At 39.3% G+C, this 24,710-nt stretch overlaps 1 protein-coding gene across 7 annotated transcripts in view; it reads right to left on the bottom strand.

Annotated features, from left to right (window-relative positions):
* The window catches only part of PCGF3 (polycomb group ring finger 3), a 52,904-nt gene extending 28,619 nt beyond the window's left edge, over nt 1-24,285 (bottom strand). For 3 of the 7 annotated variants that reach the window (XM_061364973.1, XM_061364975.1, XM_061364979.1), the window contains exons 1-2: nt 18,615-18,693; nt 18,092-18,147 (exon numbers count right to left, since the gene is read on the bottom strand). The gene's annotated coding sequence lies outside the window, so the exon portion shown is untranslated. Of the gene's footprint in view, nt 1-18,091; nt 18,148-18,614; nt 18,694-23,965 lie in introns of those variants that run through there. The other 4 variants (XM_061364972.1, XM_061364980.1, XM_061364976.1 and 1 more) reach the window with 3 other exon arrangements.
* Nucleotides 24,286-24,710: the final 425 nt, after the last annotated feature.

Below are 24,710 nucleotides of genomic sequence, written 5' to 3'. Positions count from 1 at the left end.
CGGATTAACAGCTCAATTCATATAATCAACATTTTCCACTATTTTAGTTTCTAGCCAACTACAACCCAACCTGAGTTCCTTTCATGATCACTATTTCAAAATTTCACTTAAGATCACAGAATCACTGAACCACTTAGGTTGGACAGGACATACCAGATCACAGAGTCCAGCTGCAAACCTAACACTGCCAAGTCCACCACTAAACCATGTCACTAAGCACCTCCACAGACGATGACTCAACCACTTCCCTAGGCAGCCTGTTCCAGTGTTTGACGACCCTTCTCGTGAAGAACTGTTGTTCTAATATTCGGTTTAAACCTCCCCTGGCACATCTTGAGGTCATTTCCTCTTATTGCTTGACAGGAGAAGGGACCAACACTCACCTTTCTACAACTCCTTTCAAGTAGCTGTAGAGTTGTAAGGTTCCCCTCAGCCTTCTGTTCTCCAAACTAAACCCCAAGGGCATTCCCGCAGCCATTCCTCAAAAGGCTTAATCTTCAGACCCTTCATTAGCTTCGTTGCTCTTCTCTGGAATGACTCCAGCAGCTCAATGTCTTTCTTGTAGTGAGGGGCACAGAACTGAACACAGGATTCGAGGTGCAGCCTCACCAGTGCAGAGTACAGAGGTATTATCACTGCCTTGGTCCTGCTGATTACACTACTGCTGATACAGGCCAGGATGCTGTTGGCCTTCTTGGCTGCAGGAGCAAGCTGGCTCACCTTCAGCAGCAATCAATCAGCATCCTCAGGTTCTATTTGCCAGAGCAGCTTTTCAGCTACTCTTCCCCAAGCCTGTAGCGTTGCATGGGGTGGTTGTGACCAAACTGCAGGACCCAGCGCTGAGCCTTGTTTAACTTCAACAACCAATTGGTCTCACCCTACTGATCCACCCTGTTCAGACCCCTCTGTAGAATCTTCCCACTCTCAAGCAGATCAACATTCCTGCCCAACTTGGTGTAATCTGCAAGCTGAGGGTGCATTCAATTCCCTCATTCAGATCACTGATAAAGATATTAAGTAGAACTGGACCCAGTACTGAGCCCTGGGGAACACCACTTAATGACTGGTGTCACCAGCTGGATTTAACTCCATTCATCACCACTCTCAGGGCTCAGCCATCCAGCCTTTTTTTTTTTTTTTTACCCAGTGCACAGTCCACCCTGCCAAGCCATGAGCAGTCAGTTTCTCCAAAAGAATGCTGTGGCAACAGGCATCAAAAGCTTTATTAAAGTCCAGGTCCCTCATCCACTAAGTGGGTCATGTTGTCATAGGAGGACATCAAGGTAGTCAATCAAGATGAAAACTAGGATATTACAAGGCCCTCCTAGAGCAAGTTAGCATCAACAACTAGTTTGTTTTTACATGTTCTGACGCTTTGGCAGTTTTAGGATGAGGGGTTGAAGCACTGAGGCCTGAACAATAGGCCTTGAACCAAAGTTGAACTCAAGATGAACCCCACAACCCAACAATGTATATATCTAATATGCATAGCATTAATCATATATGCAATGTATTGCCCATCTATTTTAGTATGAACATTTTTTATCTATAAAAGCTTTGTTGTAATGCTTATTGTGTAATAGTAACCAGCAGAATGACCCTTCTTTATTTAGAGACATATTGCAAGGCCAAAAAATCAGACATCTGGTCCTGATCAGAAAATAGAGATACTTGCTTGTTGAGAAATACATGATTAAAGTTAAAATAGATGGAGATACTCCCTTATTGAGAAATATGTGGCCAAAGCTAAAATAGATGGAGATACTCCCTTGGGCTCCTCCTTAAGACCTGGCCAGGCTTTGGGGAGAATCCAACAGGGAGGATGACACCAGATGTTTCTGCACCTGAAGTTTTGCCAATGTTTATTTAACTATATAAAATCTGGACCCTCTTTCAGCAACTTTGGAGGCCTCACCTACTGGTGGACGCACTGCATAGGACATCCCAGTTGCTGGGACATGTTCACCAAATCCTTCCAGCAACCAGGGCTCTCCAGTGACAGCAGATCAGGATGACAGTAAAGTATAAGGGCAACTGGTGATGCACTTTCTTAATCGCTGTAGTTAAACTTGTGTAGTAATGATTAGTTGCTATCACGTTTTTCTCTCTGAAATACTCCCCAAGTCTTAGTCTGTTTGTTTTAAGCATGGTTTTGAAGAACTAGCAAAAAAGAACAACAAAAAAACCCCACCTTATTTCATGGACTGCAAGTAAAACCCCTTCAAGAAAGGCATCTAAATATTTTTAATTAATACAAGAGTATTGCTATCCCTACAAAAATATTAGAGAACATAATAATAATAAAAACCCATACAAAACCATTGATCCCAGTTTTAAACTACGTGATGGTAACTACAAGGTAGAAGGGTTGTTTGGGTTTTTTTTTGTGGAGGTTTTTCTTTGGTTTTAAATCTCTCATGTGGGTTCCATAACGAGACAAATGAGTGTGATTTTTTTTCTCTCTCTCTCCCTGCAACCACCTGGCAACTAAAACAAACACTCCTTGAATACTTCTGTAGAGAAAATGCCTGTACATAGTAAGTAAAACTCTATCTTAAATATTACTCCCCAAGTGACTGCTCCAGGGATGGGTTTTACACTAGTCAGATTTTCAAGTCATCAATTCCCACTATTCACTAGTCATTACACATTACTCAAGTTTTTATTATTCATGTTCGAAAGTCAAAAAGTAATACCTGACTAGACAAGTCAAACAACATGTGAATAGTGTGATATTTAGCCAATTTACCTGACATAAAAGTCTGTCATGTTATTTTAGAGAATTCAGATCATGATTAATGGTAACAACAGCCATGAGGTAATAAAAACCAAGAAGAAATTCTAGTATCACACAACTTCCACAAAAACATCCTCTAAAAATGGCCATGTACTACCCATTTATTTGATCTACTATGCTTATGAGTACTTCGGTCTTTTTTTGAGGAGACTTGAGTAACAGGTTATGTAGAAACTCCTTGGGGTGTAGTCACACCATTACTAACAGTTGCACTAGGGTGGATTAAGAAATGTCCACCCCAAAGCAAAACATATTCACTTTTACATGGGTCTAATTCATTTCAATGAAAACTAAAAGACATCCTTGTTAATAAATTACAAGTAAAAATTGCACAAATATTTGAGGTAAAGTAGAAGTAATAATCAGGACACAGTAGTATTAAATCTATGCATTTACTCCTTATTCACCCCCACATACTTACCTTTTATGGCAAAATGAGAGACTGATCAATATCATAGTTTTACATAAACACCTGTTTATGTCTATATAAAATCAATTACACCCTGCTTTAAGCTGTCAATACAGCAAAGATGACAGCTCAAAATTTGACCTGAATATTATTAATAAAAGACATATGAGGAAGGAGAAATTGCAATGCAGTTGAAGACAACTGAGTGACTCAAAACTGGGACCTATGTCCCTGTACACAGATTTGGGTATCATTTTTCATCATTTCACTGTGAAAAGAGGAATGAAGAACATCAAACACCACCTCTTCCCAGCTTTTACAGGAATTAACTTTCTCAGAAATTTCACAAAATGTAAGTACTATCAAAACGTTAAATATATTTAAAAAACAAACAAACCAGAGGCATTCAATCTCAGTTTGGTATCTAATCTTAAATTGATCAGTTACTAGACACATGTTTAATACCAGGTGCCAGACCTGGATATTAAGACATTTTAATGTAAGGTTTTATTTAATTTTTTCTCTTATATATTGCTTAGATTTGGAGCCTGTATTAAAATCAACTCTAATAGACTCCTGAGCAGTCCAACAACTACTACCTACTTGCTAAATTTTAGCTAAAAATGCTCACACAACACATCTCCCAAAGTGTCTGCAGCCAAAGAGATACACAAACACCCAAATTATGGTAGTTCTTTTCACCTGGAACAGGTGCTTATGACACTTTGGAAATCTAGTAAATAATTAATTGTTATTCCTGCGATAAAATTAACCACATACAATAAATACCAGCTTGTCACTAAAAAAAGATTAAAGAGTTGTAATATCCAGTATTTTACTTTAGTTTAAAAACTCACCTACATCTTTGTCTACCCGTTAGCATAACAGAACACTGCAAAGCAGGTGGATATCATCCCTGCATTGAATCTATTTCATTTTCAGTAAATGTTGAGTTTTACTAGATTGATAATAAAACTGAATTCACAGTCACCATGATTTACTAATATAAAATACTCCATTTGCAGTGCCTTCCATCCAAACATGTGAAAGCACCAGTTTCAAACATTAGCAGCATTTACTGCAGCCGTAACTAGATATATATTAACCCAAAATCTGTCATGGGTCAATTTCAATAGCCACAGCCTGCTGCCAGTACAATTTTGTAAGCTGCTGGTGAAATACCTTCTGAAATAATGTCCAATTCTAGTTGAATACATAAAGGAAAAATGTATTCACTAAGGCATGAAACTGGACCAAGTACCAGGAAAGGTTATCACAATTAAGAGAACATGAAGCATGAATGAATAAACCTTCTGAGTTTCTTATATTCACCTATCCTATCCTGGTCCAAGAAGGCAGCAGGAGTGCTACTTTTAAAACAAGGAGAAAGCTGAAAGTTAAAAATGAACAATGGAAAGAAAACATATGCTTAAACTATCTAAGAGTTAAGTTTAGGGAGACTTTAGAAAAACCCAAAGATCTACAACAGCCTTACACTTCAGTTAACATAGGTAATCAGGAACCTTGTTTGCTTACCTAGAAATAGCAGGATATAGTGGAGATATAAGCAAACTAAATGATCCAAACTATTTTTCAGGCTTTACTGCTTCTCCAAGATGAAGCCCCTGATACAGCAAGGTGTTCTGCTAACAGGCAGGGTACGCCACAAAATGACCACACGCTAGCTGTATAATATGCACAGTTTATTAAACAAGGACACTAAAGTGAAGAAGCACACTAAAGCAAACACACACGCTAACATGAATAAGGAATATATATCTCTATATATAGTAAATAAGTACAATAAAGCAAATCATATATATACACATGTAAAATACAGAGGAAAATTAGAAATGCATCAAATCATTACTTCATAGACAGAACTGAGATTAAGAAGAAATACATCACCAGTGGATCATTATCCAGGCCCGCACTTCAAGCTGGGAAGCCCTGCTACAGCCAATGCCCACAGTATCAGGCAACTGGGAGAGCCCCTACGCTGTGTGTCCACCCAGAGGTGAGGCTTCAGATTCAACCACAAGAGGGTCCTGCTTTTATACCCTTAAAAAAAACAAACAAAACAAACAAAAAAAAAAAACAATCTGCTTTATGCCAGATCTTTAATTGTTTACTCATGGGGCCATGCAGTTTCTCATGATCTCTCTGTTGTTCGTGCGGAGAGCGTTGGCCTGGTGCCCTTGCGCGGGCAAGTATGAAGGTCACAGAACAGCTGCACACCTATGTTTTCCTTCCTCCTTCTGATAAACAGTAATGATGAACATAAACATATATACCCTACTGAATCACTCTGACAAAAAACATATTTTGCTATGTCTCTCAGTCATGAGAGAGAATCAAGTCTCAGCTGGGTTCCCATCCATTGCATTAGGTCACAGCAAATTCAGGTAGAGGAGAATAAATACATGGTTTTCCTTCTTAGTCTGTCAACTGCAGATCAATAAACACATACCATGTCATACCTTCAACTCTGATTTGCAGTGTATCCATTATTAATCCATTCTTGTAAAGACTAACTGTAACCTATACAAATCTTTCTTGTAGAAGCCCACTATGGAGTTCTGTTGCAGGAATACATGTGAGGAATGAAAATGAAAGGGCATTTAAAATGTACAACTGGGAATTCAAAAGAGCACAGAAATTAAGCTCCTTGCTTTTTATCAAACTGAAGACAGACTTTGGCATTAGCTGCCTTCAGCTCTGAAGGTGAAAGCAAACACAGCACAAAGAAATGCAAGACCAAGATTCTCCTGACTTCAAGCAATGATCATTGAAAATTGCCTTACATGAACATGCCTAAAGCATCCACACTGAATCAGAGCTGACATTTCAGAAGAATCTGTTAAGGAAAAGGATGAATAACAGTAAAAAGAGAATGGCAGATCTTTAAAGTAAGGAAAATGTATAGACACACTAAATGCACCCTGGCCTACTTACTTCACTGCTTTCCACCTACCATCGTAACTGTCAGCCCCAGTGTGTTATTCCCCATATCCTTCCTCCTCCACTCTTTCCACTGCCTCAACTCTTCTTGCAGAATCAGTCAAGGAATAAATATGTATTACATCCACCCAAGACACACTAGCAAGTGTAATTATGGAAGAGATCACATTCTCATAATTCAGCAAAGGAAGCTTTTCAAGTGGCAACAGATGGCAGGCATCTCTTATCAGAAATAAAACATGATCAGGAACATAAAAGAATACATAGTATGAGAATTTTTTAATAGAGACTCTGCTTTCTTTCAATCAGGGTGTTAACTTAAAAAGCTACCCTAAATGTGGTTATAGTGATATACTTAAGCTTACAGATTTCAATACAGATTTCATTGTATTATGATGTGTTACCTTAAAATCAATACTCAGAAGTCATCTGAACTAATCCAAAAGACTGCTACTATGTTACGAAAGAGTGGGGGAAAGTAAAATATAAAAAGAGCTAAGGAGCTGACCACTGGCTAAAGCCATCAACCTACACAAAGAAATATTAATTAAAAAAGTCATGCATTCATGTAATTAGCTAGAAGTGTAAAAAACACAGTATTAATCTTCCATTTTCCATCTTCTTTCTGACGAAGAATCACTGATTTAACTACATTTAAATTTCTCTTTACATCCTGCTATTTCCTTTTTTCAGTGCTGAGGGTGAAAGATAATTTCTGATCAACACATATAAAACACGCGTAAAACTGGGAAGAGGCATTAAAAGTGTCAGCCTTCTGAAAATCTTTAAAAGACTATAAAAACACAGCATTATCTCAAGAGTAACCTTCATTTCATTAATAAGTACCAACCTTCTTTAACCAAATACAACCTTCTCTAAATAAAATCTGGCTCATTATCAGAAATCAAAATCACTGCCAGCAGCAGAAGGCTTTTGAAAACAAGACTATTCTTAACCTGAGTACTATCCCAGATTAAGACTTTACAAAATGTTATAGACACATTTGTCATACACTGGACAAACATGTTCCAACATGTTAAGAATTTAGGGACAAAACTACAAGCTATTAGAAAGGCACTTTGTTCCAATTCAGTACACACAGATAAAAACAGAAATTAAGAGATTCTTAACTTCGTGTAATTAAAAGATAGTCAAACTCAGCCTTGAATCTCATGAAGAGCAATGTCCTTTAAAAACAAACCTTTACTGAGATTCTACTATCTGCACTCACGACTCTTTTAATGTTTACTATGATACACTTCAGAAAAAGTGATTTAGGTCTTAAACACAGCTGGAAGAGATTGTAATCCTCATAACTATGTCCTCTGTAGAGCATCACTTCTTTGGATGTTTAATATCCATTCACTTCAGAAAAAGTGATTTAGGACTTAAACACAGCTGAAACAGATTGTAATCTCATTACTAAGTCCTCTGCAGAACAGATGAGCAACTCAAAATACCAAGTGACTTCCAGTTGTCATTTGAACTGATGGTGTACATCTGCACCAACTGCTCTGATTCCAACCAAGATAACAAAGGCTTTAAATGTTTACCACGGAGAAGTAAGAAGCCTTATGGACCCATCCCATTAACTCCTAAAAAACTTCCATTGTTGAATAACCCTGATCTTGCAATGAAAATATCTGGTTACATAAAATGCTCTATGTGATTCCACAACCCCTGAAACCAGCCACTTACAAAAAGATAATGAAAAGGCGTTTCCCTAGTGAGCAGCTGTATGATAACCTGAGTACTAGGATTTTTATATCTTTCATCCATTTATATCTTTTATCTGAAGCACTTACGTATCTCTATATATAGAATTTCTCCATACTCATGCAAATATTGCCTATTTTTGAAAAAGGGAGGATAAAGAATCCTCTTACGGGAACCAGGGACAATTCCTTTTGATATTTAGTAAACAGCCTCTAAAAATAAAGATTTTCAGTCACCTCACTCCATTTCTTGGTCCAGATATACTGGCAGCCCAGTAAAGCAGCAGCTGTCAAAATTGAAATCTGTATTGAGAAGCCAAAAGCTACCAGCAGGTAAGAAGTAGGAAGGTGTTACAATTCAGCTCAATGCGGATTTTACCAGCAATCACTCTTCTTTTTAACATCCCCATGTAGTTTAAACCCAACTAACAGCACTTGATGCTTAATTAATCCAAGCAAAACTTAAAACTTTAAAATGATCGGACGTCTTTGGTTAAAAAAAAATCTCTGTGATAAAAGCTTTTAACTTCACTGAACTGTCCAATAATTGCCTCTACTGCCAAGACAGAAGATGAGCAAATGCTCCCAGTATTGCTCCATGCCTTGCAAATGTATTGTTAGTAGGTACTCTGTACTCTTCTTGGATTCAAGTGCACACACAGTAACTTTGATCTACCCATTAACCATACAATTCATAAGCCTTGGAAAAATCTTTCTTCTTTTGTTCTGGAAATCCCAGGAGGACTTTAAGGTGGACTCTGCTCACACTTTATTATTCTAACATTCAGCTATTTCAGACATAAATTGAAGCAAGATAAAACACAGTTGCTTAGTCTCCTTGGAAATCTTGCTGCTACAGCTTTCTTCAGACACAGTCCTAGCCTTTCACTTGACTGCAAATGTGAAAACAAACCTGAGAGTTAGCATAATTTATTTAGTATTGAAGTATATAGCAAGACTTTAATCAACAGTGATTCCTACCAAAAACTGTTCACTCCTCTGTACCAGTCAGTATCAGACTGCCTCAATTCCTATCCTGAAGTTTTGATGCTTCAGTTTTGAAAATATTTTCCTTCTTTTTTTTCCCCTCTCTCAAAACTAGTACGATTGCTAAGGTGAAACACTGAGGAAGGAACCCAAGAATGCAATAAAAAAAGCAGGACCATCTGAGCTGGGACTTGCAGGTATTAAAACAGAGCAAAGAGCCAGAGGCTTGTATGTGTAACTTCCAAAGACATCAAAATTTCTCCTTGTTAATAATATGGTAGAATGTGCTATTAAAAGCTTCCTTTTTATTAAAAAGGAGACATATGAAGCATTTCAATAATATGTCAACCCATTAACAGTTGCAATAAAGCTGCACTTGTCAATCCCTGCCAGCAGGAAAAATACTCGTAACCTCGGAAGTTTACTCCAATAGCTTGTAATTCTTTGTCAATATACCCACAAAAGGCTGGATTCGTCACCCCAAAAATTTCTGCTTTATTTCACTAGTGTGGCGTTTTTTTCATGTACCCAAGCAGTATCCTCTCATTACGAATGTTGCACTTCGTTCAATATAAAGGACTTTGCACTGCTAGCCATTGTGAACTTAAGAGAAATAGTTAGCTTTAAGTTTTCACTATTATAAATCCAACTGATTTTAAAAATGAAAATTGTACATTTTTTAAGCATTGCATCAATTCTAGATATCACTGCTATTTTTACAGTAGATAGTATTCTGCAAGTACATGTTTAGAGGGTATTAAGTACAATGAGCATGAACAGTAGAGAACTTTGTCCTTCCTATGCAAGGCATAAAACAACTTTTTTTAACTAGATGCTACTGCCAATGAAATAGAATCTGTTTTCACAGTGACCATTTTCATAGTTTTTGTCGTGGTTTAAACCCAGCTGGTAACTCAGAACCATGCAGCCATTCACTCACCCTCTCCCCTTCCTCCCTCTCTGGGCAGTATAGGGAGAAAAATCAAAAGAATGTAAATCCCATGGGTTCAGATAAGAAAAGCCCAGTTAACTAAAGTACAATACAAAACTACTCCTAAAAATGGTAATAATAATGATAAGAAAATATCAATGGGAGAGAATATAAAACTAAAAGACAAAAAAAAAAAAAAAACAACAAAACAACAACAAAAAAATACAACTGATGTACAATACAGCTGCTCACCACGCACTGACCCACCCAGACCCTAGCAGCCATCAGTCTCTTCTGGGTAACTACCCCCAGTTTATATACTGGGCACGATGTGCTATGGTGTGGAATACCCTTTTGCCTACTCTGGGTAAGGTGTTCTGTCTCTGCTTCCTCCTGGATTCTTATGCCCCTCCTCACTGCCAGAGCATGAGAGACTGGAAAGTCCTTGATCAGAGGAAGCATTACTTCTGAACAATTAAAACATCAGCATGTTATCAGCATTGTTTTCACACTAAAGCCAAAACACAACACTGCACCAGATACTAGGAAGGAGGAAAAAATAACTGTTACAGCTGAAACCAGGGCAATTTTATGGGAAACACCTGTTGCAACAACTCATCATTGCTTCAAGACCTCAATTACAACAGAAGAACAGAGAGATACATACTCAGATTACCTGCACTGGCACCATTTATGATGAAGTGTAAGCAATACCAAATAGCACTGCAAAGCAGGGCTAGTTTTCTTGACATGTCCCCATTATTTTTTTTTATTTCCACCACTGCTCAGCATAATGTGAAGAAGCTGAGGGTGCCAAAACAAGTTGCTAAGTCTAGTACACCTGCATCTTCAGCTCCACTACTTTAATCAAGGACTCAGATAACAGTTTATGCCAGTCTAGTTTTGGCCTGCTGTGTCTGTAATTTGCAATTCTCATTCTGCTATACACATCTGCTCCTTTCCTTGAACAAACACACTACTCTAAGCACACACTCAACCCATTCAAAGAGACAATCCAGTCCCAAACTAAGCTGAGATACAACTACACATTTGCTCAAAAGCTCCAAAGTACAGAAAACCTCATCAGGTGATAAAACACCACATCAGTATACTTTTACTTCTTTCTGATAAAACTGACTGTACAAGTCAAGATAACCTAGACAAATTCAACACCATTTTATGTGCAAAAGGCTTGATTACTTTTCATAAACAGGAACACAATAGTCCTAATATCTGGAGACAACACAGTAACATCTGACTTTTCTGTTACGAGGACTTGTAATTTTGTTCATTAAAGGTATCCTGGACTGTGTCAAGTAAACTAGTAAAACATGTTAGTCCTAGGCTGACCAGACCAAAACCAAGTTTCAACTTTACAGTGAGACATGAATTCTCATTTCCTCTTCTTTGCTGAGTAGAATCTTTAGCATAAATGAAATATTAGGAACTTAAGTATTTTTAAAACAAAATTAATCTTTAGTTCAGTATGCTTATGACAGTAGAGACTAGTATCTGAAATACCAAATTCTATCTTTTCAGATGTCTTTTAGGGAGAAATCCACAGCACTTCACATATCAATTTCAAGTTTAGTGCCTCAATTTTAGTTTCAATGCCTTACACAGTAAAGATGCTATGAAAAACTATTTTGATCACAACAGTAGCATAGAACTTTTCAAACCCTACCATGGAGCTCCTAGCCCAAATTATATGTCCACCTAACTTTAAGCCAAACTACACTTGTTTGCTGTCTTCCTCTCTCCCTCCCCTTCCACCAGTAATAGCCACACTAACATACCAGGAGAAAATTACCACTTATTAGAGAGGGTGCAGTCGTCACGCAGCATCAGCTCCTATGCTAGCAGACCCTTCTTTAGTGTTAGCCCTATAGGCCTCATGCAGCATACATATTTCTCATGTTAAGTCTTTAATTCAAGTATCATCCATTGTATGTGAAACTTCCCTTCAGAGCCAGTAGACAGCCAGACAGAACGCTGAAGGCCCAAAAGGCATTTCATCAACCTGCAACAGAGCAGCTGAACTGTGAAGACACTGTGAATCCCTCTCTATTCCACAACTGTGCAAAAAACCCTCAGGACCCTTTCCCTCTGCAGAATCACAAGCAGTGAATGAGCACTGGAAAACCAGCAACCTGGACAAACAAGTGCACAAAACTCTGCTTTTCTCTTGTTTTCTCCCACACTCAAACTGAAGGACTGAGAAACTGGTTTCATTATAAACAGCACTTACAATGAAGACTGCCATTAGAGTGACCAAAGCATGTATGCCTGTAGTAGAACAATGAACAGCTGAGAAGTATTAGGAAAAAAATGGCAATGTTCAACAGGTATTAACAGATAATGAAAAACAGTAGTCTGAACAAAGCAAGAAGAAAAAGAGTTACTCTCCTAGAAAAGAGAAAAATAAACACAAATATATAATCTAATTTACTGTGTGAGGTCATTTTAATTCTTTCCTATTTATAATGAAGTAGACTATAAAGACAGGGGGAGGGGGAAGAAGGGAGAGAGGAAAGTCTGCATTCATGCAGTAAGATCAAAAAACATTTCTCCCACTCAGTAATTCTGGGTTTTTGAGCTCTTGGCTTATCTTGACATACTGACCATACCAACCTTACCATACTAAAACAGAAAAAGAGCAGCCTAAATCTACTGATAGTCTAACCCAGTCATTTTAACAGTTTTGTATCTTGGAGGGAAGGGAAGGGGGAGGAAAAGAGAGTGAAGAACTGAAACAACTGTCTGTTTCCAACCCAGCCCCACTGCAAAAATTAAAAAATGCTCCAACTTCCCAGTTCAAAACGGTTCACAGCATTCTCAACAAAGTAAGAGTGAATGAAAGCTTACACTTGTGGAATTATGTCTTTTAAACTCACATGCCATTTACTTTCATTTCCTCCTCATCATTAGACCTAGTGTTCTGCACACATGTAGGAAGAAAGGGAAGAAGTTAAATGTCTAATGATATGAAAACTTGACACTTCACAGAAAAGGCATATGCAATTATTAAGCCCTTTCTTTGCTTAGTTGTTTGGCTTTCTTTAGTTGTTGGTTTGGGGTTTTTTTGTCCAGCTTTTTGGGGGGGTTTTCTGATGTCACAGCAAGAAAACATTTCCAAAATGTAACTGTTAAAGACATTTTTTCACTGCATAATCTAACAATATGTCACAGTTCAAGAAAACCTCACATAACATATGGAATATTATTCAATGTAAACTGCCCATCAAAGTCATTATTAACAGGTAGTTCTACAAACTCTAACCAAAAATACCATTACAGTATCACCATCTTGTCCATCAATCCTAACACTGCAACATGACATTGGTTTAAAGAACAAGGAGGACTCCTGACAGAAAAAGCCATTGGAAATCAACAGCATGAGAGGATTCAGCCCTTATAAAACTTAATTCTTCACTGTGACCCAATCACTGCTGTGACCTGTAACTTGACTATTGCCATTCTATTTAAAATGGAGAAAAATCTCCTCAGCCGTAGGGAGGAGCCAAAAGGTCTCAGTTATTAAGGCAACAAAATAATCTCACTTGTTTATTACAAGTTTCACTTGTGTAAGGTCTTTGACATCCTTACTTCTGCTGGTTTTGGAATTACAGACTGCAACTGACCACCCCCCTTGTTGGAGAAGGCCACATTGAAACAACATATCCTTTACACATCAGGTGCTTATTTTAGCAGCATTGAATATCTGCACAAACCACTGATGACAGCAGCTTCACTCCAATACAGTCTCAGTGTAGAAGACCAGGAAGAAACTCTTCAGGAAAAAGGCAGGTGGAATGAAAGCTAGGTCAACAAACTTGCCTGTCAGTCATAATCCTCAAGTGCTGTTATTAGAGCATATATTAGTTAGATCCCCCCAAATGATAGTCTATATTTCCCTCTGTTTGCTCAGTAAGATTTTTAATTTAATAAGGAGTAACCATGAAAACATCATCTAAAATCCCAAATACCAAAATCTTAACCAGATCTCCAAATAAGTGATTACCAGTTCCTCTTCGTACAACTCGTACAACAACTTAGTACTTGCTAAAGCACTAACAAGCCACGTATTCCAGCTGGCTTTCCCTTCCAGCCCCGCATATAGTCATTCTGGCTCTAGAGTCAGAAGTATAGAACACACACCTCAGCACAGTACAGAAGCTAAAGTCGCTTTTACTTATTCAGTCACAATAAAGGTACTCTACAGCCTCTGGGATAGTTTAGCTCTAGTCCATAAACGACCTCAAGACACACTCTGTGATTAGATCTTTGCACAAAACTCTTCAGAATCCCTTAAAACAAGGCACAGATGTCAGCTTTTGTAAGTAAGGGAAGACTGTCTGCGAAAAGAAGTTGACACAGAAACCCAGTAGTTGAACAGCTAAAATCAGTAGTTGAACAGCTAGCTCTTTCCAACTTCAACAAAGACAGCACCAATAGCTAGATGAAACAAAGTAACAGATAATAAAAATGTATTTTTTAATAGACAGCTTTGTGGAAAACTAGTATGAAAGCAGACAAGTAACCACCTCATGGCTTTTATGCTGTGAGGAGTCTGGCATTCACAAGAGGGTTTCACAAGCACATAGTGATTCTGTGACCTACTGCAGACCCTTTCTAATCCACACCAGATCAGAAATCAGGAAATTACAAAGAAAGCTTTGGCAAGACAACTACGAGCTAAAGCTTTTCATATCAATCTTTAATTCCTTCTATATGAGAAGGTATCCATCATAAAAAACATCACTGAACTTACAGAATTATCACAGAATTGATAAACAGCATTTGAAGAGGTGGCAGCTACCAACAGAACTCTTCAGCTGCACATTGATTCAAAGCATTCAATAACTGTAGGAAGAAAATACCCTCTGAAAAGGTTCAGTCTATACACGATCAGACAGTCTGCGCAATAAGTAAATAAATAAACACTACCTTTACTATGTATCATAATAATTGTATTCCAGGTATACCTTAAGTCTCCTCCCAAGAATTTTTAAAAGCAAAATTACTTTAATAGACCCTTATTGCTTCCTATAACAAATTTCAAAGACTAGATGGACATGTGACATGTACAGTAAAAAAGGAAGAAACAGTCTGTCAGTGCAAGATGTTAACTACTGCAACCTGCAAGCAGTATCTATATAGGCTTCCATTTGGTTCCTCTTTGCAGTTCACCCAGAATTGCTTTTGGAGACTGAACTGTGCCATAAGGGACAATCAAAATAATTTAAAAACATTAATGAAAATATACCAGTTGTCTAAATAGATGGCATCTTCAGGGATACTTTCTCCCTCCATTCTTTAGAACACAAACTAGTAAAATATAAGAAACACATATCATTAGAAGTTTGTGTGACAAGAACAAAGAAATCCTTTTGTCTCAATATGTACCATGTGTAGATCTTTTCATACATTATGAGCATTTGAAAAAGTATTTTCCAGGGGAAAAGGTTTATTCCTTTGGTTTTGGATTAAAGCTAGGAAGAGAGCTGAAATTCTCCTCCCCACCCCCATCTGCATGCTAAAATTGTCAATGTCTGCAGAATGTGGAAATGTATGACTAACTCATAGAAAAGGTTACTTATCATGGGAAGCAGTAGGTAGCTACAGAAACTCAAGGAGAAGAAAAAACAGCTCATTTTTCTCTTGTCTTCACTCTTCTAGTGAATATATCTTACAGTAACATCAGGTCTAAAAGGCTATGAAAGAGAAACCTGGTCTTTTTACTTACCCTTGTACTCTGTATTTTCATATCTAAAGATAAAACAAATCTCCATGAAACCTTCCAATCACCTCCAGAAACTCAGTACAATGTCAACACATGTTTGTGATTGGAAAATAAATGACATGACAGAGAGGTGGCTTTAGAAGTCTACCCAAAGTTCCACTAGCAAGTCATCTAACCCATTTAGGTTGGATATAAAGTTCTTTACTGTAAGGTGGTGAGGCACTGGAATGGGCTGCCCAGGGAAGTTGTGAATGCTCCATCACTGGCAGTGTTCAAGGCTCGGTTGCACAGAGCCTTGAGTGACATGGTTTAATGGGAGGTGTCCCGGCCCATGGCAGGGGCATTGGAACTAGATGATCTTAAGGTCCTTTCCAACCCTAACTATTCTATGATTCTATTTAGTGAAGCAGTGGAAGAGAAAATGAAATATGAGGACAGAACGTATTTTCCATTCCCAAAGAGGAATAGCAAAAATTATAGAATCACAGAATGGTTTGGACTGGAAAGGACCTTAAGATCACCTAGTTCCAACCCCCCTGCCATGGGCAGGGACATCTCACACTAGACCGTGTCACCTAACGCCCTGTCCAGCCTGGCTTTGAACACTGCCAGAGATGGCACATTTACTACTTCTTTGGGCAACCTGTTCCAGTGCCTCACTACTTTACTCTCACAGTAAAGAGCTTCTTCCTTTTATCTAACCTGAATATTCCCCGACTCAGTTTAAACCCATTTCTCTGATGAAGAGTCCATCTCCACCATCCTTGTAGGCCCCCTTCAGATACTGGAAGGCTGCTATGAGGTCTCCATGCAGCCTTCTCTTCTTCAGGCTGAACAGCCTCAACTTTCTCAGCCTGTCTTCATAACTTACCACAGGATAGCTTATATATCAGAGTTAGTTCTACACATTGCACTGTTAATGTCAGTAAAAAAATAAAACAGGACAGGGTAAAATACCTTTAGTGGGGAAAAAAAAAAAATTAAAATTAAACAAGCCAAGGCATTCTCCTGTCTGCATCTAACTCTTTATTCAAATTCAAGCCTCTTTTAGTCATAACACCATAACCAGACAACCCATGAGCTACACTGTACCCAGATGATAATAATCTGAGTAATCATTTGTTATGGTTTAAGCCCAGTGGACATTATTACAGTGCAGAGCAAGCATATTCTTGATAAACAATTTCTGGTGTTAGCATCTAAGATTATACCTAGAAAGTTGCATTAAAAATGACTGCAATTAATACAGAGATTTTTACACCTACATATTAATAAAATGAAACCTTCAAATGCCAACTTTCACTTAACATCATATGGATCAATATGCACAGACTGCTCCTGGTAACTTCTGTCAAATCTTGAAAGAATCTTACACGCAAGAAGGTGAATTGAAGAAAATTAGTTCCACTAGCTACCCTGAAGTCTTTCTGTCTGGTCCAGAATGAAGCATTTTATGAATATCTTTTCTGAAAATGTTACAGAATGGCCTAATCTTGTCAGAGGTATTTTTATCTCATTCTAGCCAGTCAAGAAATAGAACTACAAGATCATTAGTATGCAAATAAAGTACTTGCTCTGGTGTCACCAAGCATAATGTTATTATTAACAAGGACAAATGTTATTAAAAAAACCCTTTCAATTGAATTGCTCCTGTTCAGTCACACTTTGAAACTTTTGGTAAAATAAGTTATTGACACAGTATTTCATATATACTAAACTTTATATGTCATTGCAGAAATAGACACCCTTTGTAGCAACACACTTCAGAGTTTACAAGTACAGATTCAAGGCAAGATAATGCCTATTTAGCAAGTCCAAACACCTTATGAAAAGAGGGTTGGGAAGAAAGATGCATAAATGGGTTTTCCTGGAAAAAAAAAATACAAAAATCAGGCATCTCTTTGCATTTTGCATGAAAGCAGTATAAGCATAAATCAAACAACTTTCTTTTATCAAGATTTTAACTAAACACCTGTGAATTAATCATAGTCTTATGGCAACCCAGTATAAAATGTGTGATCCTAAAGCTTGAATTAATTTAAGCTGCGAGGCAAATTTTGCAATCAGTCATAGGAAACTGCTACAGGAAAAGGCAGTTTAGTTACTTATTTCATTCAACAAATAAATTCAAGCAACTGTTCCTAAAAAAGATTCAGTAAAGCTTGAAAAACAGTAAACAACCAATTAGTATAACGCTAAAGCAAGAAAGACTGAGGGAATCACTGCAGCAGTTCAACTGGGAGGCTTTTATAAGTGCAGTCAGATTTGACTAGGCAAACACTATATACTGGTTCAGGGTCCATGCCCTGACAGAAAGGAATAATTAAACAATGGAAAGAAAAGCATTTCAAGCATTAAGCAGACTAATTTGATTACAGTGTGTTAGCACACTCTTAAAGTGAGGAAATAATATTCAAAGTATCTCTAGCATATACCAGTTTAACAAAAATTTAAGTTTTAAATATAAATAATTTGTTTTAGAAACAGGGGCATTTTCAGCAGTAAGCATAATTATGTACTTCAGTAAGCACATTACAAATTCCCTTACCTCTTGCCTAATTTGAATCCTCAAATCAACATCGAAGTCCCTGTGTCTAGAACATACTTTATATTTTAGGAAAAAAAGATATAAATTAAAAAAAAATCCCCAGTTATTATCACAACTAAACAGTACGTAACACAATTATCTGAAACACAGGAGTTAACATAAGATCCCAGACGTTAGTCCCAAGACAAAACTTTAAATTCAAAATGTCTCTAGGTCCAAATAATTTTTTGGAAAAGTCACTATGAATGAATTATGTGTGCCACTATGCTAAAAAAAAAAATAAATTATAAATCTATTCCTCAAGTAAATTCTACTGATTGCCACTGCTCAGTACAGTAAGTTTTGTTATAATAAGCATCTTGTTTAGTAAGTTAAAACAAATTTGGCCATGTCCTTCAAGTAAGTAATCAACTGACCAATGGCTTCATTATGCCAATCTGTGCACCCAAACTAATAGTTCAGATACAAGAAATGTCAGTTATTCATAAATAAAGAATATATAACTTAGCCAAATGTATTGTACCTTTCAACTTGTTCTCTCAGTTAACAAACTAGAAAAAGCTGTACAGCACACCACATTACCGGGGGACGGGGGGGGGGGGGCAGAGAAACACCAAACAAATCAATGGCAACGCTTATGGTTGCAAACATTAATAAAATGTTCACATGCACACTGCAAGAGAAGACAGCAGAGATGACTTGTTCCATCATAACATCACACATAATTCATACAGTTACATCCAGCAACATCACAATGATTATATAACAATAAACTAAAGATAGCATCATACACTGACTGGTTACGCAGAGAATGGCAATTAAGTTCTTAACTAAAACTAAAAAACTTGACAGGATGGCCATTTGCAAGTCACCAAATAACATGATATTCATTCTGGCAACCTGAAAAAATAGCTTCCCTACCTTAATTGAGCAAATACAGCACAGCACATTTTTGTCCACACACAAGACACACAGAGTGCTTCCCTTCCTAAATCAAAATGTGTTTGTACTGTTCACAAAGATATCACATTTTTCTGCAACAAGGAGAGCCTCAGTTTCAACCAAGAGCGATCCTTACTGCAGTCAAAACATGAGCTTTTTTAATGCAGAGATCTAAGTTTCTGTTAGTCACAAGGACTGTTAATATCAACCTAAATATATGTATGTAAGGATAATAATAAGTCTCCTTCTCGCCACTTCGCAGAGAGGTTGAAGATAATGGTAGAGCTAGCTTAAGGAAGTTCTTCCACTAGCAGCAAAACTACAAAAAAGCCTTGTTTTCTTCATACTTGCATATTTTTTTGCAATCTCAACCAGCATTGTAGTAATGCCAACACACACACCCCTTGATTACCTCCCATTCTCCCCACCACATTTTCAACAATTTCCCCCACTGACTCTGTCAACTTTCTCAACAACTGTGCCCTCTCAACAACTGTGCCCTCTCAACAACTGTGCCCTCTCAACAACTGTGCCCTCTCAACAACTGTGCCCTCTCAACAACTGTGCCCTCTCAACAACTGTGCCCTCTCAACAACTGTGCCCTCTCAACAACTGTGCCCTCTCAACAACTGTGCCCTCTCAACAACTGTGCCCTCTCAACAACTGTGCCCTCTCAACAACTGTGCCCTCTCAACAACTGTGCCCTCTCAACAACTGTGCCCTCTCAACAACTGTGCCCTCTCAACAACTGTGCCCTCTCAACAACTGTGCCCTCTCAACAACTGTGCCCTCTCAACAACTGTGCCCTCTCAACAACTGTGCCCTCTCAACAACTGTGCCCTCTCAACAACTGTGCCCTCTCAACAACTGTGCCCTCTCAACAACTGTGCCCTCTCAACAACTGTGCCCTCTCAACAACTGTGCCCTCTCAACAACTGTGCCCTCTCAACAACTGTGCCCTCTCAACAACTGTGCCCTCTCAACAACTGTGCCCTCTCAACAACTGTGCCCTCTCAACAACTGTGCCCTCTCAACAACTGTGCCCTCTCAACAACTGTGCCCTCTCAACAACTGTGCCCTCTCAACAACTGTGCCCTCTCAACTGTGGCTCTTTAGAGGCAGTCACAACTGAGAGCAGCCACTTTAACTCACCATACTTTGTCATTCCCTCTACTTCTGAATGATTTGTACTACCCACTACTGTTGAATAATACATGCTGTGTTTGACAAAGGAATAAAAAGACCCTGAAGTTCCTACGTGTAGTATGAAGTTTATAATGTACTTATTCTGATTAAGGTAACAAAAAAAAAAAAAAAAAAGGTCAGAAAAAAGGGAAAACAGTATCATTGAGCAACTCACTGCTGTTTTATTCTTTTTTACAGTGCTGGCTCTGCAATACCATTGCAAGACTCCAGGTCTCTGCAATAGCAGACTCCAGTCAAACTTTCAATAGCAAATAAGGCCTTCAAACTCCCTAGTTCTCACCACACTGAGTATTTAATTTTCATAGTTTATTGCTTTAAATATAAATGCACGTATTCAATAAAATTCACCTGAGAAAAATCTAATTCAGGTAAGAGCAGCAAGTTTTACCTTGACTTTTTAAAACAGAGTGCGTACAGTGTGTCTTCATTTAGCAATGAAAAAGTTACGTATCACAATAGCAAAGATTACTTTTAATGTAGAATAACCCCTTTCTTTCTTCCTTTTACTGCATCTATGACTTCCACATATCAGGTAAACTTATAGTGTAATACAGCAAGCTTGCGTTTTAAGAAGGGGGGTGCAAGGGATACAGAAGTCTTTTTACTTCAAGCCAGAGTTCTGGATAAGCTAAAAAGATACAGACAGCTTCTGCCTGGCTTTTAACTTACTCTCATCAAAGGGCCCTCAGCAGGTGTTCTCTACATTTCCTTTAAACATGACAGCACACCTAACATAGCAAACCAGTAGTTTCAACTACCATTAAATATCTTTATTATCAATGAAAGAAAAGATTAGACTTTAAACCACTAATCTCTCAGGACTGCCAACAGTCTTAAATCCATTGCACCTTCAAACACCTTTATCAATACAGACTTCCATTTAGTAACTTTACTTCCACATGTATACTAATTGAACAACAGATTAAAAAAAAAAAAATTGGAGAAATGTTTATTTTATAGCATACAAGACACTTTTTTGGTAATATATCATCTAAGACAGTAGCTGAGAAGTGAAATATTGTCGGAGTTTCAAAATACCATGTCCTCACACATTTCATAGGTGGTACCTAGCTTAGAGCTTCAACGGAAATGCTGCTTCTACTTCTTACAGAGTTTCCCAGACAGTTCAGAAATTCAAGATGGAATTATTGTAGTCCTGGGAGATCATTACCTGACAAAAGCTAAAAAGGCCATCTAGATTAATCAGTCATATGGGAAAAGGAAAATTGAAGCTATTAAAGTAAATACATAAGTTTTGCTTTAGAAATGCTAAGAACTTTCTTGGCAAGAAAGCTTACCTATATGTCAAATATAAAGCTTAGAGATCACCTTCTCTAAATTGTGAAGGTAATCCAAAGAATTAAGAGGAGGTTGGGAAGCTGTAGCAACTAGAAGCTGTATTTTACAGTCTCTTAGTAGCACAACTCTTTCATAGCATCATAATTAATTTCTGCCATTCTAGGCATTAGTACTAGGCTAGCGTAGTGACAAACAGTAAGTCACCTTTAATACAACATTCACAAGTTTTGTCTTGATTTTCTATGGTGACAGCAGAGTTATGATCAAGCTGGCTAGAAATCAAACAGATTTTCCTCAAGAAGTGGTTTATGAAATGCCTTTTTTATTTATTTCCAGGCTTCCTGTTGCAGTACCACTGTGCATCTCTCCAGAAAACTGCCTGACCCTTATCTTAATCATTGTATATGATCTCACCAAGTAACTTCAGTTCTGCACAGGTTCATACTGTCTGAAAGAGACTGCAAAGTATCTACAAGTACAACTTACACTGGAGTAGTAAAGCTACTGGAAGAGTAGAAGGCTTCTATTGGTAGTCATATGGTCACCAATCAAAGAATTTTATGAACTGCAGAGCACCTTTATGAGACACATGATTAAGTATCACAGTTCAGATTCTCACTGGCCCTGCCACTAAAAGAATGAACATAAAATTCATAAGTATCCCACCCAACAACAACCAATAATAATTTTTTAAAAAGCACACTACCTAGCTCTAAAACGACTTTTAACAACTGATTTAGCATATGCCTAATTGTTCACACTGTATAAGAGAAACTAATTTACAACAGAAAATACGTACAAGGGATGCTCCTTAAATATAATGTTCATCTCAGGCTTTTTTTGCTGTGTTTTGGGTTTTTTGGTTTTTGTTTATTTGCTAGTTTGCTTGGGCAACTCAAACCTTTTCATCCACAATCTTAATTCTTCTTTGAAACTCTGGAAGATAATTATGTAGGATTATTTTGAAAGATACCAAACAAACTATTTCCAGAAGAAAATTCCAGTCTATACTAAGATAATAAAAAAGATTTCCTTGAACTGGTTTTCCAGAGACAGGAAATTACTAAATTGATTTGACACAAAGCATACAGAGACTGACAGCTTTTTAACAACTAAAGCCAAATAAACCACAAAAAAAAAAAAAAAAAACCCAAGACATGTGAAATGTGAAGCAACAGAAGAACATCCGAGTATTTCATAAACCATAAGAATAAAATCTCCTGTGAGCCCTATCAACTTCAGAACACGATAAGCTTTCCACACAGGGTACTGCAAAGCAACACCCAACACTCAGACTAAAAGTGACCAACTTCAGAGACCAGATCTGACAACACCACAACTCACCAAAACTCAGTGGTTGAGGAAACATCAGAATTTTGTAATATCATACATTGTATGTGTGTGTGTGTGCACGCATGAGTGTATACCCTTAAACATTAAAACAACTCACACCATAGGCATTCCATATTTTACCAATGTATACCACTTAATTTCTTATTTCCCACAAGACCTTAAAATCCCGTATGTCGCTCAGATACACAGCACTGAAGCCACATTCTGGCACAGCTGAGGTCATACACACCTGGTACATGTCCCCTCCACTAACTAGCTTGGTGGAAATGGTATCTCAACCACTATCAACCACCACCCCACCTCCCCAAAGCGACCCTTTTTCCCAAAGCAAGCCGTGGAGGTCTGGAGCCTTGCAAACGCAACCCTAAATAGGAAGAAGTACTGAGGGACAATGCGGGACAGCTCCATACACCCCAGGTCCCCACGGGCAGCACCACTTTGTCCGCAACTGAGCTGCCCCAGCGTGTGCCACTCCACACAACAGACACCTCATCTCGGGTTAGAGAAGGGCGGACTGGGGGTGCCGAGGCTTCCTTTCCCCCGGAAGACAAGCGACACCTCCCGCTGGAGCAGGGGAGGGAGGCTACAAGGGGAGCTGTCCATAAAAAGAGAAAAATAGCGACAGACGCTTAACCTGGCGCCCGTAAGACTCCCTCAGCCGGGAGGGGTGTTTGAGGCAGAGAAGCCCATACAAAACTCAACCTCTTTTACTAACACCTCGTCCCTCCCCCAGAATATAGCGTGCTCGCTGCAGCACGGAAAGTTCAACCACCGTGTGCCCGCCCTCCCCCGCCAAACCCCAGACACGGAGGACAGAAGGCCCGCTCCTCCGCAGCTCCCCGCCCCGCACCCTTCCGCACCCCCGTGCCGGGAGCGCCCTCGCAATCCCCCACCGCAAACATCTCAGAGAAAAGCGGGATAAGGCCGACCGGCCCCCAAGACCCTCGCCTGGCCTCGCACGGCCCGCAGCGCCACAGCGGGGTGGGGAAGGCCAGTACCCCGGCCCAGCCACCGGAGAACCCCCACGCCCCCCCTTCCCCGCCACGCCACGCCACGCCGCGGCCCAGCACTAACCTTACAGGGGAGGGGCGCGGTCGCCTCTCGGGGCTGGCGGGGGTTTTCCTCCCCGCCGCCGCCACCGACCCTCCGCTCCCCGACCCGTCCTTCCCCAGGCGCCGCCACAGAGAGAAGGCAGAGGACGCGAGCGCGGTGGCGGGGGGCAAGGAGGAACACCAGCCCCTGCGGCCCTGCCCCGCTGGGAAATTACAGCGGGGAAAAAGGGGGGGCGGTGAGGGGGGGGGGGGATGAAATTAAAAGGCTCGGCCCGGAGTTTAAAACAAAGAGGCGGAAATAGCCGAGCGCGGCCCGAACGTAGCCGAGCGGGGGCGCCGCGCTCAATGGCGCATGCGCGCGGGACGCTCACCCTGGCACGGCTTCGGCCGCCCCCTTCCTCTCTAGAGCTGCAGCGTTGGTCCGCCCTCGAGCGTGTCGCGCGTGGGTGTCCCCCGCTGGTCGGGTGTGAGATGACCGCCGCGGGCAGTCCCGGCGGCAGAGCGGGGATCCCGGCAGTGCAAATCCATTAGACCTGTGCGCAGAGCCAGGCTGGTGGAGGGGACTGAGTTACTGAGTTTTCAGCAGGTTTTCCTCAAAAGCACACAGGTGCTTTTTTAACTGATGACCATCCTTGACAACTTGCTAACAAACTGCGGGTAGGTCAGAAACTCCAGCTGATGAAATGAAGATTTTGGCTTCCTGAAAGCGGAAAGCTGTGAGGCCTTAGGTTAAGGAGCGTGCATAAAGCTTGGGAAGCCCGCACCAA

This window comes from Neopsephotus bourkii, unplaced genomic scaffold (assembly GCF_033783945.1).
Source record: "Neopsephotus bourkii isolate Nb327-2 ecotype Australia unplaced genomic scaffold, CSIRO-AGI_Nbou_v1 NB_1261, whole genome shotgun sequence".
NCBI lineage: Eukaryota > Metazoa > Chordata > Aves > Psittaciformes > Psittacidae > Neopsephotus > Neopsephotus bourkii.
Note: the sequence above shows the minus strand (reverse complement) of the source record. Positions and strands in the feature narration are given on the sequence as shown.